The sequence below is a fragment of the Bos grunniens genome, chromosome 21 (assembly GCF_055505025.1).
Source record: "Bos grunniens cultivar Pamir isolate PY7600 chromosome 21, Bosgru_T2T1.0, whole genome shotgun sequence".
Classification (NCBI taxonomy): Eukaryota; Metazoa; Chordata; class Mammalia; order Artiodactyla; family Bovidae; genus Bos; species Bos grunniens.
The window spans coordinates 18,408,838-18,422,408 of NC_141185.1; the positions used below are offsets into that span (position 1 = coordinate 18,408,838).

Sequence of the window (13,571 nt, forward strand, 5' to 3'; positions counted from 1 at the left end):
TAAAAACACAAACGTCATCCATACAGGTGAAGATAGTTCTAAATTTAGCCAAGGAAATTTGAGTACTGAATTGAGTCTTCTAATGGTTTATGATGTCTGTACTTAATCAAAATGCAGTATCTTTTGCCATGTGTATGAATGTATATTTTATGCTACATGCAAATGTGAAATGTAAAGATCCTATTGATCACTTTGTGAAAATAAAAATGACTAATGAATTGTATTATATCAATTTAGAAATTCAGCCACAAAATATAAATTCTTGCGTTACCATGGTAGCACATTACTCTAATTTAGCAGTATAAGCTTAGTTCCTGAAGAAAGGCAATTTAGCAGGATTTCTGTTCTGATAATCAGTATATTCAATAAGGGATTTAAATTTTATTTTGAACTTTAATTTTTTGTGACTATTCCCTTATTTGAATTTCAGGAAGACCTTTAAAAGACTTTTGCTTTAATGTGTAAGTCCCATTATTTTGTTTACACAATTAGAAGAAAGAACATTTATATAGGATCTGATTATCTTTCTTGGAATTACTCGTGACTAAGATGTTTTCTGGAATCCAAAATGAAACTTAGTTTTGTTTTGTTTTTCATAACCCAACAAAAATGTTTTTCTCCATCAATTCAATTGAATCAACTGCAAGCAAAAATGGGACATATTAGACAGTTTCTCCCTCAAAGCATGCATCATTAGTATATTTCTATTTGTTAAAATTGTTCGGACAATTGTTAGGACAGTGAGGAACACTATGCACAACACAATGTCCACAAACTTTATATCTTAGATAAAATAGACCAATTCTTTGAAGGACTCATGCTACCAAAAGTCATGCAGGGAAAAATATATTATCTTAATAGGCCTGTATCTATTGAAGAAATTGATATAGTAATTAATTATTATGTCTAGATTGTTTTACAAATGAGTTAAAGAACATTTAAGAAAAAATAGCAATTCTTCACAGACTCTTCTAGAAAGTAAAAGCAGAGGGAACACTTCCTAACATAAGACGAGGTAAGCAAGAATCCACAATATACCACAAATGTATGAAGCAATCTCACTGAAATGAGTAGGGTAAAAAGGTGCTGACCTAAGTTTAGAAATGAATCCATAAAATTAAAGAGAAAACAAATTATATATAAGCAATGCATTCTAGTTGATAAAGCTAAAAACCAGAGGGTATACGTTAGCAATTCTGATACTACTATAAATATATACTAGAAATGAACAGTTAGGTAAATGGATATCAAACATTTGAAGTCTGGTTTATCACTACTAGAGTGGAAAATTATAGATAAGCAAGGAGAGGACCAAAATGATTCACTTGGTGATGGATTCATTAAACGTTTGAAAAGTCACTATGAGATCAAGTTTAGCTTAGCGTAAATACAGACTTAAATATAGAATATTGATAGGTATATGTGTACATAGGGCTTCCCAGGTGTTGCCAGTGATATAGAATCTACCTGCCCATGCAGAAGACATAAAAGATGTGGGTTTGATCCCTGGGTTGGGAAGATCCCCTGAAGTGGGAAATGGCAGCCCACTCCAGTATTCTTGCCTGGAAAATCGCAGGGACAGAGGAGCCTGGCCACGGAGTCACAGTCATACACGACTGAGCGTACACGTATATGATATGCATAGACACGTGGGTTAGGATGGAAACATTTATTTACTTGCTCTGCCAGCTGACAACCAAAAGCAATGACAATAGGCAAGAAGTACACCTAGCACCTATATCCTGCTTTCTAACATTCTCCAATTTTAAAAAACTATGTTCCTCAGAGAAATGTTTGATTCTACAAAACACACATGAGCTTGGAGAACTCATAATATCAGAAAGTAAGATGGCACCCAAAACAACACCCACAATGACTGTTTTATGCCCAAGACACAAGAGACAACTGAGAAACCTCCAAAAGGTAAAAGCAATTCTGTAATTTGAATGCAAAAATAAAGTAATTTATTATAATTTAACTATATAAGTATAACCCAAAACATAGATTAAGAACATATAAGTTCATACTTATATAAATAAATAACTTGAATAAAAATGAGAGTAAATCCACAATGTAGATAAATTCTAAATAATTTATGTAGATACTCTGTCTTCAGGGAGGCAGAACATAATTCCCTACTCCTCACCTGTGGGCTGAGCATAGTAAATTTCTTCCAAGAAGTACAGCATGAAAAGAGGTAAAGAAGAGTTCCTTTACAACAAAGGTTTACAAACACTATGTCACCCAAATGCTCAATGTCATCATCAACTGTTAGAAGCCGTGTTGATACTATGTGCCTTTAATATCATGTGATAAAATGGCTCTTTACCTCTGTGTTCTTTCCCCCAAAAGCTCTAACCTTGGATTCACAGTAAGAAAAGTATCAGCTAAATATCTCAATAGCTGGACATTCTGTAAAGTACCTGGTTAGTGCTCCTCAAAGTTGTCAAGGTCATCAGAAACAAGGAACATCTGGAAAACTTTCACAGCCAAGAGTACCTGAAAGAGAAATGATGAAATTTGAATGATGAGACGATTAATGATGAAAAATAAACAATGTGGTATTCTGGATGGGATCCTGGAAGCAAAAATTACATTAAATAAAACCTAAGGAATCTGAATAAAGTATATTTAGCTTATAATAATGTATTTATAGTCATCCATTATTTGTAGCAAATATATCTTACAAATGTAATAATGTTAACAGCTAAAATCATGTGGGGTTTACATGAGAACTTTGTACATCTTCACATTTTTAAAATTAAAACTCTTCTAAAAAGTAAAGTTTATTTAAAATAAAACAAAAATATTCTACATAATTACTTAGATAGCAGAAAAGTGTTCATTAAATGGATTTCTCAAAACTTAAACACTCAGCTGGTATTAAACATTTCACATTGATGTCAAATTTTTACAATTCATGCATTCATGCAACAAACAAGTATTAAAAGCTTTGTCAGATGCTATAGTAAGATTTGAGATTCAACAAAGAAATAAAATAGAAATAAGCCCGCTATGCTAATATATAGCGAGGGAGAGAGGCAAAAGATAAGTAAAATAAAACTGAAGTAAAGACAATAAATTAAAAATAAAAGCAGGTATAGAGGTAGAATACAGAAGATGGCAGAGGAGTAGGTGGATGTGGAGTACATCTCTCTCCAGGGATCCATCAGGAATTACACCTTCAGATCTAGAAGTGCATGCAGAACACCAGCTGAGAGCCATCAGGAGTATCTGACCAGTGGAAAAGAATATATAGAACCATGCAAAACTCGGTAGGACAAAGGAACTAGGGTGGAAAACAAGAGTGTTAGATGGACTGGCCTGCCCTCAGCAGGTGGGGAAACTTAAGCAGGGGTCCAATCCCTCAGTTCAGGGCAAGAGCTGCTGTTGACTGCAGAGAGCCGGATCAAGGGGATGTGAGGGAGGAGATAGTAATGGGAGATGTCTGTGGAGGAAAGCCAGGCAGCCTTTGAAGCAAGGTGATACTGCTGAATCACGTGTAGGGGGTGGAACCATCACCATAGCTTCTTTCTTCCCACATGCCAGCATCTGCAGCTGAAACAACAGAGAGGCTGGCCCATCAAATGTCTGATGCACTGCACTACAGAGTAGGACCCCACCCAGGGTGCTCCTTTAAGTGACTAATGTTGCAATCTACAGAATATGACTCCAGCCAGGGTCATCCCTCTAAGTGCCTGAGGCGCCAAGCAACAGAGAAGGACCCCAGGCAAGGGATCTCTCTAAGTGCCTGAATGGGAGGAGCTATGGAGAAAGACTGGCCAAAGAGGCCTTCTGATTGCCAGCTACAAGAGGCTTGAAAAAAGACTCTGATAGGGCCATAACTCCTGCAGTGGAGGCAGTCCATGTCCCTGCATACTTGGCACAGCCAGGGTCCCTGCAAGCCAAGCAGCTACACCACCTTCATGCTCAACACTCACTGGGGCAGAGCTGCCACAGGCAAAAAAAGTCTTGCATCTATGCATACGGAGTTGCTTCTGTTGTGTCTAACTCTTTCCAACCCTGTAGATTGTGGCCTGGCAGGCTTTTCTGTCAGGGAGGGGAGTTCTCCAGGCAAGAACACTGGAGCATATTGGTCAATACTGGTTTCCATACCCTTCTAGAGCACTATATTTCCTGCTGCCCTAGCCACCAACTCCCCTAAATACCTGCCAGAACCCCTGCAACCCAAGCAGCTGCACCACCTCCACATCTGGCCCTCACAGGGGCAAACCCAAGTCCTCCAGGGCAGCCTCAGGAGCAAACCCCAGTGGACAACCCATATGCAGAGGTGGAAATAAAGCCGCAATTGAAACCCAGGGGCAGTGTGGCTAAGGAAGACCCAAAATCTTCCCACCAGCTGTACAAGCTGCAGATTAAATCCACACGATTAACTAGGCAGACACTGTCTATGAAATATACAAAAGGTCACTGAGAGCTCCCACAAAAGAAAACACACTAGTTCTGATAGCTGTGGACATTGGAGGCAAGAAACACAGGAGTAGGACCAGATTAGAATCTGAGCTGCCCCCACAGCAGATCCAGAGCTCAGCACAGTGTTGGAGGGCATCCTAGGGAGGTGAGGTAGACTGACTCCCAGCGAGGGAAAGGACTCAGACAGCAGTGACTCAAGAAAAATATTTATTATTCTTGTGTTTTGACTTCTTCTGTAGATTCTTTGGATTCCCCCCTGCCCCACATTTTTTCCCTTCTCTGTTGTAGTTGTTGATTTTATTGGCACTATAAAATTCAATTAAGAGTTTGAGCTTTTTTTTTTTTCCTTTCTCAGTCACATTTGTCATTGTTGTTATAAAACCTCTGCCTCTACTTTGGACTTTTGCAGTTCTGTGGAATTTTCTTTTTTTTTTTCTTTTCTCTTTTTTTAATTTTAATTTTTAAACCTATTATTATTTTTCTATATTTATTCTTTTGTTTGCTTTTCCTACTGTCCTTTTCCCCTTGCAGTTAAAAAGACATGTATACACTGAAAGAGAAAGGATGGAAAAGGTATTCCATGCAAATGGGAAGCAAAAGAAAGCTGGAGTAGCAATCCTCACATGAGACAAAATAGACCTTGAAAGAAAGAAGATTACAAGAGATAAGGAAGGACACTATATAATGATCAAGGGATCAATCCAAAGGAAGACATAAGAGTTGTAAACATTTATGCACCCAACATAGGAGCAACACAATACATAAGACAAACACTAACAGACATAAAAGGAGAAACTGACAGTAACACAATAATACACTCACACCTATGGACAGATCTTCAAAACAAAAAATTAATAAGGAAACAAATCTTAAATGAATGATACATTAGATGAGATGGATCTCACTGATATCTTCAGGACATTCCATCCAAATCCAGAGTACACCTTCTTCTCAAGTGCACATGGAATATTCTCTTGGATAGACCACATCTTGGGTTGCAAATCAAACCTCAGTAAATTTCAGAAAACTGAAATTGTATCAGGCATCTTCTCTGACCACAATGCTATGGGACTAGATATCAATTACAAGAAAAAAAAAAAAACTGTAAGAAGCACAAACACATGGAGATTAAACAACATGTTTCTAAATAACCAACAGATTACTGAAGAAATCAAAAGGGAAATCAAAAAATTTCTAGAAACAAATAACAATGAAAACACAACAACTCAAAACCTGTGGGATGCAGCAAAAGCAGTTCTAAGAGGGAAGTTAATAGCAATACAATCCTACATCAATAGACAAGAAAAACATTGAATAGACAACCTAACTTTACACCTAAAACAACTGGAAAAGGAAGGACAAAATCCCCCACAAAATTAGTAGAAGGAAAGAAATCATAAAGATCCAAGCAGAAATAAATGAAAAAGAAATGAAAGAAACAATTGTAAAGATTAATAAAACTAAAAGCTGATTCTTTGAGAAGATAAACAAAATTGACAAACCTTTACCCAGACTCATCAAGAAAAAAGGAGAGAAGAATCAAATCAACAAAATTAGAAATGAAAAAGGGGAGGTTACAACAGACAATGCAGAAATACAATGATTATAAAACACTATTATGAACAAATATATGGCAATAAAATAGATAACCTGGAAGAAACGGACAGATCCTTAGAAAAGTTCAATCTTCCAAGGCTGAACCAGGAAGAAATAGAAATTATGAACAACCCAAGTGTAAGAACTGAAATTGAAGCTGTGATCAAAAATCTCCCCAAAAGCAAAAGCTCAGGACCAGATGGCTTCACAGAATTCTATCAGTCATTTAGAGAAGAGCTAATGCCTATCCTTCTAAAACTCTTTCAAAAAATTGCAGAGGAAGGAACACGTCCAAACTCATTCTATGAGGCCATCATCACCCTGATACCAAAACCAGACAAATACAACACAAAAAAAGAAAACTACAGGCCAATATCACTGATGAACATAGATGGAAAAATCCTTAGCAAAATCTTAGAAAACAGAATTCAGCAACACATCAAAAAGCTCATATACCATAATCAAGTTGGGTTTATTTCAGGGATGCAAGGATTCTGCAATATATGCAAATCAATCAGTGTGATGCACCATATTAACAAATTGAAAGATAAAAACCATATGCTAATCTCAATAGATGCAGAAAAAGCCTTTGACAAAATTGAGCACCCATTTATGATTAAAACTCTTCAAAAAATTGACATAGAAGGAATCTACCTCAACAAAGTAAAAGCTATATATTTTAAGCCTATGGCAAACATTATTCTCAAGGGTGAAAAACTGAAAGCCTTCCCCCTAAGATCAGCAATAAGACAAAGGTGGCCACTTTCAGCACTATTATTCAACATAGCTCTGGAAGTTCTGCTGCTGCTGCTGCTGCTAAGTCGCTTCAGTCGTGTCCGACTCTGTGCCACCACATAGACGGCAGCCTACCAGGCTCCTCTGTCCCTGGGATTCTCTAAGCAAGAACACTGGAGTGGGTTGCCATTTCCTTCTCCAATGCATGAAAGTGAAAAGTGAAAGTGAAGTCGCTCAGTCGTGTCCGACTCTTAGCGACCTCATGGACTGCAGCCTACCAGGCTCCTCCGTCCATGGGATTTTCCAGGCAAGAGTACTGGAGTGGGCTGTCATTGCCTTCTCCTCTGGAAGTTCTAGCTAGAGCAATCAGAGAAGAAAAAAATAAATAAAAGGAATCCAGATCGGAAAAGAAGAAGCAAAGCTCTGTTTGTAGATGACATGATACTGTACGTAGAAAACCCTAAAGACAGTATCAGAACATTACTGGAACTAATCAGTGAAATTAGCAAAGTTGCAGGATACAAAATCAATACACAGAAATCATTTGCATTTCTACATACTAACAATGAAAAGTCAGAAAGAGAAATTAAGAAATCAATCCCATTCACCATTGCAACAAAAAGAATTAAATATCTAGGAATAAACTTACCTAAGGAGACAAAAGAACAGTACACAGGAAACTATGAGACACTGATGAAAGAAATCAAAGATGACAAAAACAGATGGAGAGATATTCCATATTCCTGGGTAGGAAGAATCAATATTGTCAAAATTAATATACTACCAAATGCAATCTACAGATTCAATGTGATTCCTATCAAATTACCAATGGCATTTTTCACAGAACTAGAACATGTTCAGGAGCATGTTGTTTACTCTTAATATTTTGTAAATTTTCTATTTTGCTTCTTGTAATTAGTTTCTACTTTCAAACTACTGTGATCAGAAGGATGCTTGACATGATTTAAATATTCTTAAATTTAAGATTTGTTTTTTGTCCTAACATATAAATTATCTTGGAGAATATTCCATATGCACTTGAGAAAAATATGTATTCTGCTACTGTTGGATGGAACATTCAATGTTAAGTTTATCTAGTCTAATGTGTGTGTCGGTCTTGTTTAAAAAAAAAATGGGCAAAGGTATGAACTGACATCTTTCCAAAGAAGATATACAGATGGACAAGTACATGAAAAAGTATTCAACATCAGTAATCATCAAGGAACTACAAATCAAAAACACAATGAGATATTATCTCATACCTATTAGAGTGGATATCATCAAAAAGGTAAGAAATAGTAATATTGGTGGGAAAAGGGAACACTGTTTCATTGTTTGTGGAAATGTAAATTTGTTCTGCCACTCTGGAGAACAGTATGGAGGTTTCTCAAAAAATTTAAAACAAAACTCACTATTATCCAGGAACCCTGCTTCTGAGTATAGTTCAAAAAAAAAAAATCAGATATTGAAGAGATATCATTCTATCACGTTTATTGCTGCATTATTCTCAACACCCAAGATATGGAAAATAACCTAAGTGTGAGAGTAAATGTATAAGTTTATGAAGAAAATGTTGTGTGTGTATATGTGTGTATATTTCATTATTTAGCAATGAAAAAAAAAATCCTATCGTTGAATAAAACTTGAGGTCATTATGCTAAGTAAAATAGGTCAGAAATATGTGTGATATCACTTATATGTTGTTGTTCAGTCATTAAGCCATGTCCAGCTCTTTGCAGCCTCATGGACTGCAGCATTCCAGGCTCCTCTGTCCTCCACTATCTCCCAGAGTTTGCTCAAATTCATGTCTATTGAGTTGGTGATGCTATTTAATCATTTCTTCCTTTGCCACCCCCTTCTCCTTTTGCCTTCAATCTTTCCCAGCATCAGGGTCTTTTCCAATGAGTCAGCTCTTTGCATAAGGTGGCCAAAGTATTGGGCTTCAGTATCAGTCCTTCCAATGAATATTCAGGGTTGATTTCATTTTGGATTGACTGGTTGGATCTCCTTGCAGTCCAAGGGACTCTCTATAGTCTGCTCCAGCCCACAACTAAAAAGCGTCAATTCTTCATTGCTCAGTCTTCTTTATGGTCCAGGTTTCACACCTCTGTATGACTACTGGAAACACCATAACTCTGACTATACAGACCTTTGTCAGCAAAGTGATGTCTCTGCTTTTTAAAGGAGTAAGCTTCTTTTAATTTTGTGGCTGCAGTCATATTCCATGGTGATTTTGGAGTCCAAGAAAATAAAATCTGTCATTGCTTCCACTTTTTCCCCATCTATTTGCCATGAAGTCATGGGACCAGATGCCACACTCTTAGTTTATTTTTTATTTTTTAGTGTTGACTCTCTAAGCTAGCTTTTTCACTCTCCTCTTTGACTCACAATATCTAAAAAAAGTCAAGTTCATGCAAATAGTCTAGAATGGAGGTTACCGGGAGTTAGAGGGTGGGGAAAAGGTAGAGAAGTTGGTCTAAGAGTACAAACATTCAGCTAAAAGATAAATAAGATCTGGGCATCTAATGAACCGCATAATGAATACACTAAAGCTGCTACAGAGTAGATCTTAAATATTCTCACACACAAAAAAAGAAAATGGTAATTATGAATTTTGATGCAGGTATTAATAAATGCTATGGTAGTAGTCATTTTGCCCTCTATGTCCATCAAATCAACATATTGTGCACCTTAAACAATGAACAATGTTATATGTAAATTATCTCAAAAGGCTGGAGAAAAACATCCATAACCTAAGAAATTAAAGAGAAAAAATCTTTTTTTGCATAAAGGTAATTATCCATGCACAACTCTTAAGCATTTTAAAACATTTGAGTAACTATCTTTAAATACAGAAATAAGAAGTCCCACTAATGAGATTGTTTAATCTATTTCCCCTGAATTAGTGCATGCATTTGAATTAGGCAATTACATAAAACAAAAAGCCTAAGAAAAAACTGAATGAATATACTAAATGTTTAATTTTTATATAAAGGAAGTCTAGAAATAGGTAATACAAGGCTTCTTTAGCCTCTCCATGGTTATCAGAGACTCAGGCTCTTTCTGTTTCTTTGCACTAGCATCCTATCATTTACTGGTTTTACTACTCTGATGTAAGAAGTCTACTCTCACACTATATATGTAATTCAGTTTACAGGAAGAAACAAGAAAGAAAGGAAGGGCAAAGAGAATCACCTTCTAGGAAATTCTGCCAGTATACTTTCTTTAACAGGCTTACCCGAAATCTCTTCGCCACTATGACCTTCACACATCATTTGCTAGAACTACATCACATGATCAAACCCAGAGGCAAGCTACCATAGAACATAGTACTTACAGTTAACAATATAGTATTGTGCACTTTAAAGAGGACGATATCACATTAAGTGTTCTTACCACATATACACACAAACTGGAGAAAGTTTTTTGAAAGTGATGGATATATTTAGTAACTGTGGTGATAATATCACCAGTGTATGCTTACATCCAAAATCAGCAAGATGTACACCTTTAATGCATGCGATTTCTGGTATTTCAACTATACATCATGAAAGTAAAATTAAAAAAAAAATTTCCTAAATTCATTCCTGGATTCATTGTTATTAATAAAAATGAAGAAAACTTTTTTTTTCCTAAGGAGGAAGAAAAGTGTATCTTCTGTAGACATTTATCAGTATATACAGTAACAATTAAAATACAGTTGATCCTTGAACAGTGGAAGGGATAGTGATGCCAGCACTCCAAGCAGTCAAAAATTCAATTTATAGTTGTCCCTTCATATTCAAGATTCCACCATATACATGCTTCCTCCTTATCTGAGGTTCTGTATCCTCAGATTCAACCAAACAGGGATCATGTAGTACTGTAGTATTTATTACTGAAAAAAAGTCTGTGTGTAAGTGGACTTGCACAGGGAAACCCATGTTGTTGAAGGGTCAACTGCATATTTTAAAATATTTTAAATGACATATATCTGTTATGGTCTTATTTTATTTCCTAATTAGTTCAAAGTTTAATACTTAGTTGTGTGTTTAATAGTCATTTGTATTATACATGTCAGTATTTACAAGTATAATTTAAGAAAGTTATAAGTTGAGAGACAAACCAAGGGCAAGAAAACAAAACAGGGCTTCCCTGGCGGTTCAGTGGTAAGGAATCTGCCTGTCAATAGAGACGACACAGGTTCTGTCCCTGGTCTGAGAAGATCCCACGTGCTGCAAAACAACTAAGCCCACCCACTACAACTGTTGAGCCTGTGCTCTAGAGCCCAGGAACCACAGCTCCGCAACTACTGAAGCCTGCATTCCCAAGAGCCCGAGGTCTGCAATAAGAGAAGCCGCCACAATGAGAAGCCTGCACATTACAACCAGAGAGTAGTTATCCAAGTGTTTCTGACTCTCCGAGTCCTCTGGTTTTTTTTTTTCCCAAACAAAACTGATGATAAATTTCCTATGAATGAAATAAATCAGCAATATATGAAAATGTTGCTTTATTTTTACAGCTAGAGAGTAGCCCTCCCTTGCCACAGCTAGAGGAAAGCCCACGCAGCAATGAAGATCCAGCACAACCAAAAATAAATAACTTTTAAAAAAGAAAAGCAAAAACAACTTCCATTCAATTTATAAGGGTTAGAAAAGTGCCAGTTATAAATTCACAGTAGCTGTTCATTTGGGGGCATATTTTATGAAGAACAAAAGTATGACATGACCCACTGTTATGTGGAAACTGTAAATTCCCTGCTACTGTCAATCATGTGGTGTGAACTACTGTATCTCCAGAATGACCATGTTCTAAAGCAGTTATATTAGCAGAGACAGAAAATGACTAGCACATTTGCATAAAGTAATTTTTAAATAGTTATTTTAGAAAATGATGGGACTCTCAGAGTTTGTAGTAAGGTAAATCATGACAGAGGAAAGGAGAACAAGATGTGGGAAACTGCTCAAAAGTCATATATATTAGGGTTTTTCTCAGTTATACCAGGCTAAATTTCATCCAAGATTTATGTGCTTAAGAAGCGTGGGATTCTGAAGATTAGTTTTCAAACTTTATTAAAATCATCCTTGAATATATCATAAATTCTTATCAATTTAACTTTTGATATGTTGACTTAAAAACATTCAAAACATACATGCATTGGTGGAATAAAGCATTACAAAAAATTGTCACTTAGTTTTTTCTGTAGTAACTAGGGAAGGTACAGATAATGACCCTGAGTATGTCCTCTTACTCAGTATCATCAAAATACAATTTTGATTAACTGCACAAGGAATGTGCAGATATCAAGACATAAACAGTATTTTGACAGGTTTGGCTTTCCTAATAAAACGAATGCCTTTGAAATCTATTAATACTTTCTCTCCTTCTTCATGGTCTTAGTCCCAATCATTTCCTGGAACTATAAATTTATTCCTTTCTCCTACCCCTTAGTCATAATAGGTAAGGTAGAAAAATTAAAGAAGGGGGGGTCAAACACTTGTGAGGGCTTTTTTTTTTTTTACTAATTAATTTATTAATAAATTATGAAAATATTTTGAGCACTTGTCTATATCCATAAAGGTAGGGAAATATTAGAGATAAAATTCAAACAGATATAAACCAGGGCACCATAACCAAGAAATAATGAAAATCAAATGCTGTTACAAGATCCTATCTAGTGAAGAATCAGAAGTTTGGTCCAGAATCAAGACTGCCAAACTAAGGCAACAAAACAAACAAAAAATCCAGCAACATTGGAAATGAGTACACACACAAAAAGCTTAGTCCCAAGAGAAATAGATCTAAAATCTAAGGTCAATTAAAGAGAGAAAGTGAGCCCATATAAACTGCAAAGTTATGAAATGACCCACATGCAATGGTAAAAGATACCAGTAAATGAAAGGGAGTAGAGAAGATCCACTGAATATCCTATCACCTTACTATTTAATTGCTTTTATGATTTAAAGAAAAAGTACCATTGTTAAACTGTAAATGATTAATAAAAATAGAAAAATGATACAGATTACTTTCAAAGGGCACCACATTGCAGCTCTGGTCAGTTGGTCAAATCGGAACAGTAATAACAACCTGGAAAATTATCAGCAGTCATGAGACATAATGTATAGCATTGAGTGGGGATCAGAGGCCTGATGTTTTCAATCTTCAGTTGAGGAGCACACACAAAAAAACACCTACTGCAATGAGACCTCCTCTATTAGGCAGCAACCTGCATTTACCCTAGGTCTGATAAGATTCTGGTGATTTTACTTAGAAGGCAGGCTTTTGTTAAGGAGAACCCTCTGAAATATTTTGAATGGTCACTTTTCCTTTCCCCTGTCGGGAACATGAGGGATTATAATTCAGTCTTCATTTTCAGAACCTAGTGGCAACCTTGACCTAATTTACAAATGTGGGAGGGGCTCTTATGAGTGACAAAAGGAAGGAGAAGTCCCTCAGTCATCTCTGACTCTTTGCGACCCCATGGACTGTAGCCCACCAGGCGACTTCATCCATGGAATTTTTCAGGCAAGGGTACTGGAGTAGGTTGCCATTTCCTGCTCTAGGGGATCTTCCCCACCCATGGATCAAAACCAGGTCTCGCGCACTGCAGCAGAATCTTTACCATCTGAGCTACCAGGCAAGCCCTATAAATGACAAAATGAGCATTTAAAATAAGAACTTTTAATAGCAAATGGTAAAAAAGGTTTCGTGAAAATGTGTAGTTTTACCTTTTCCTATTTCCCCCCTTTTCAAACAGCTTTCTTTATGACCATGTTACAGAAATTAAATATGGATAGTGAATAATCCTGTAGCTCTTTTACTTCTTT

At 36.3% G+C, this 13,571-nt stretch overlaps 1 long non-coding RNA gene across 18 annotated transcripts in view; it reads right to left on the bottom strand.

Annotated features, from left to right (window-relative positions):
* The window catches only part of LOC147349192 (uncharacterized), a 503,453-nt gene that overhangs the window by 184,823 nt on the left and 305,059 nt on the right, over positions 1 to 13,571 (bottom strand). For all 18 annotated transcript variants that reach the window (XR_015149560.1, XR_015149561.1, XR_015149571.1 and 15 more), the window contains one exon: positions 2,424 to 2,499. This is a non-coding gene — a long non-coding RNA (uncharacterized LOC147349192). The remainder of the gene's footprint in view (positions 1 to 2,423; positions 2,500 to 13,571) is intronic.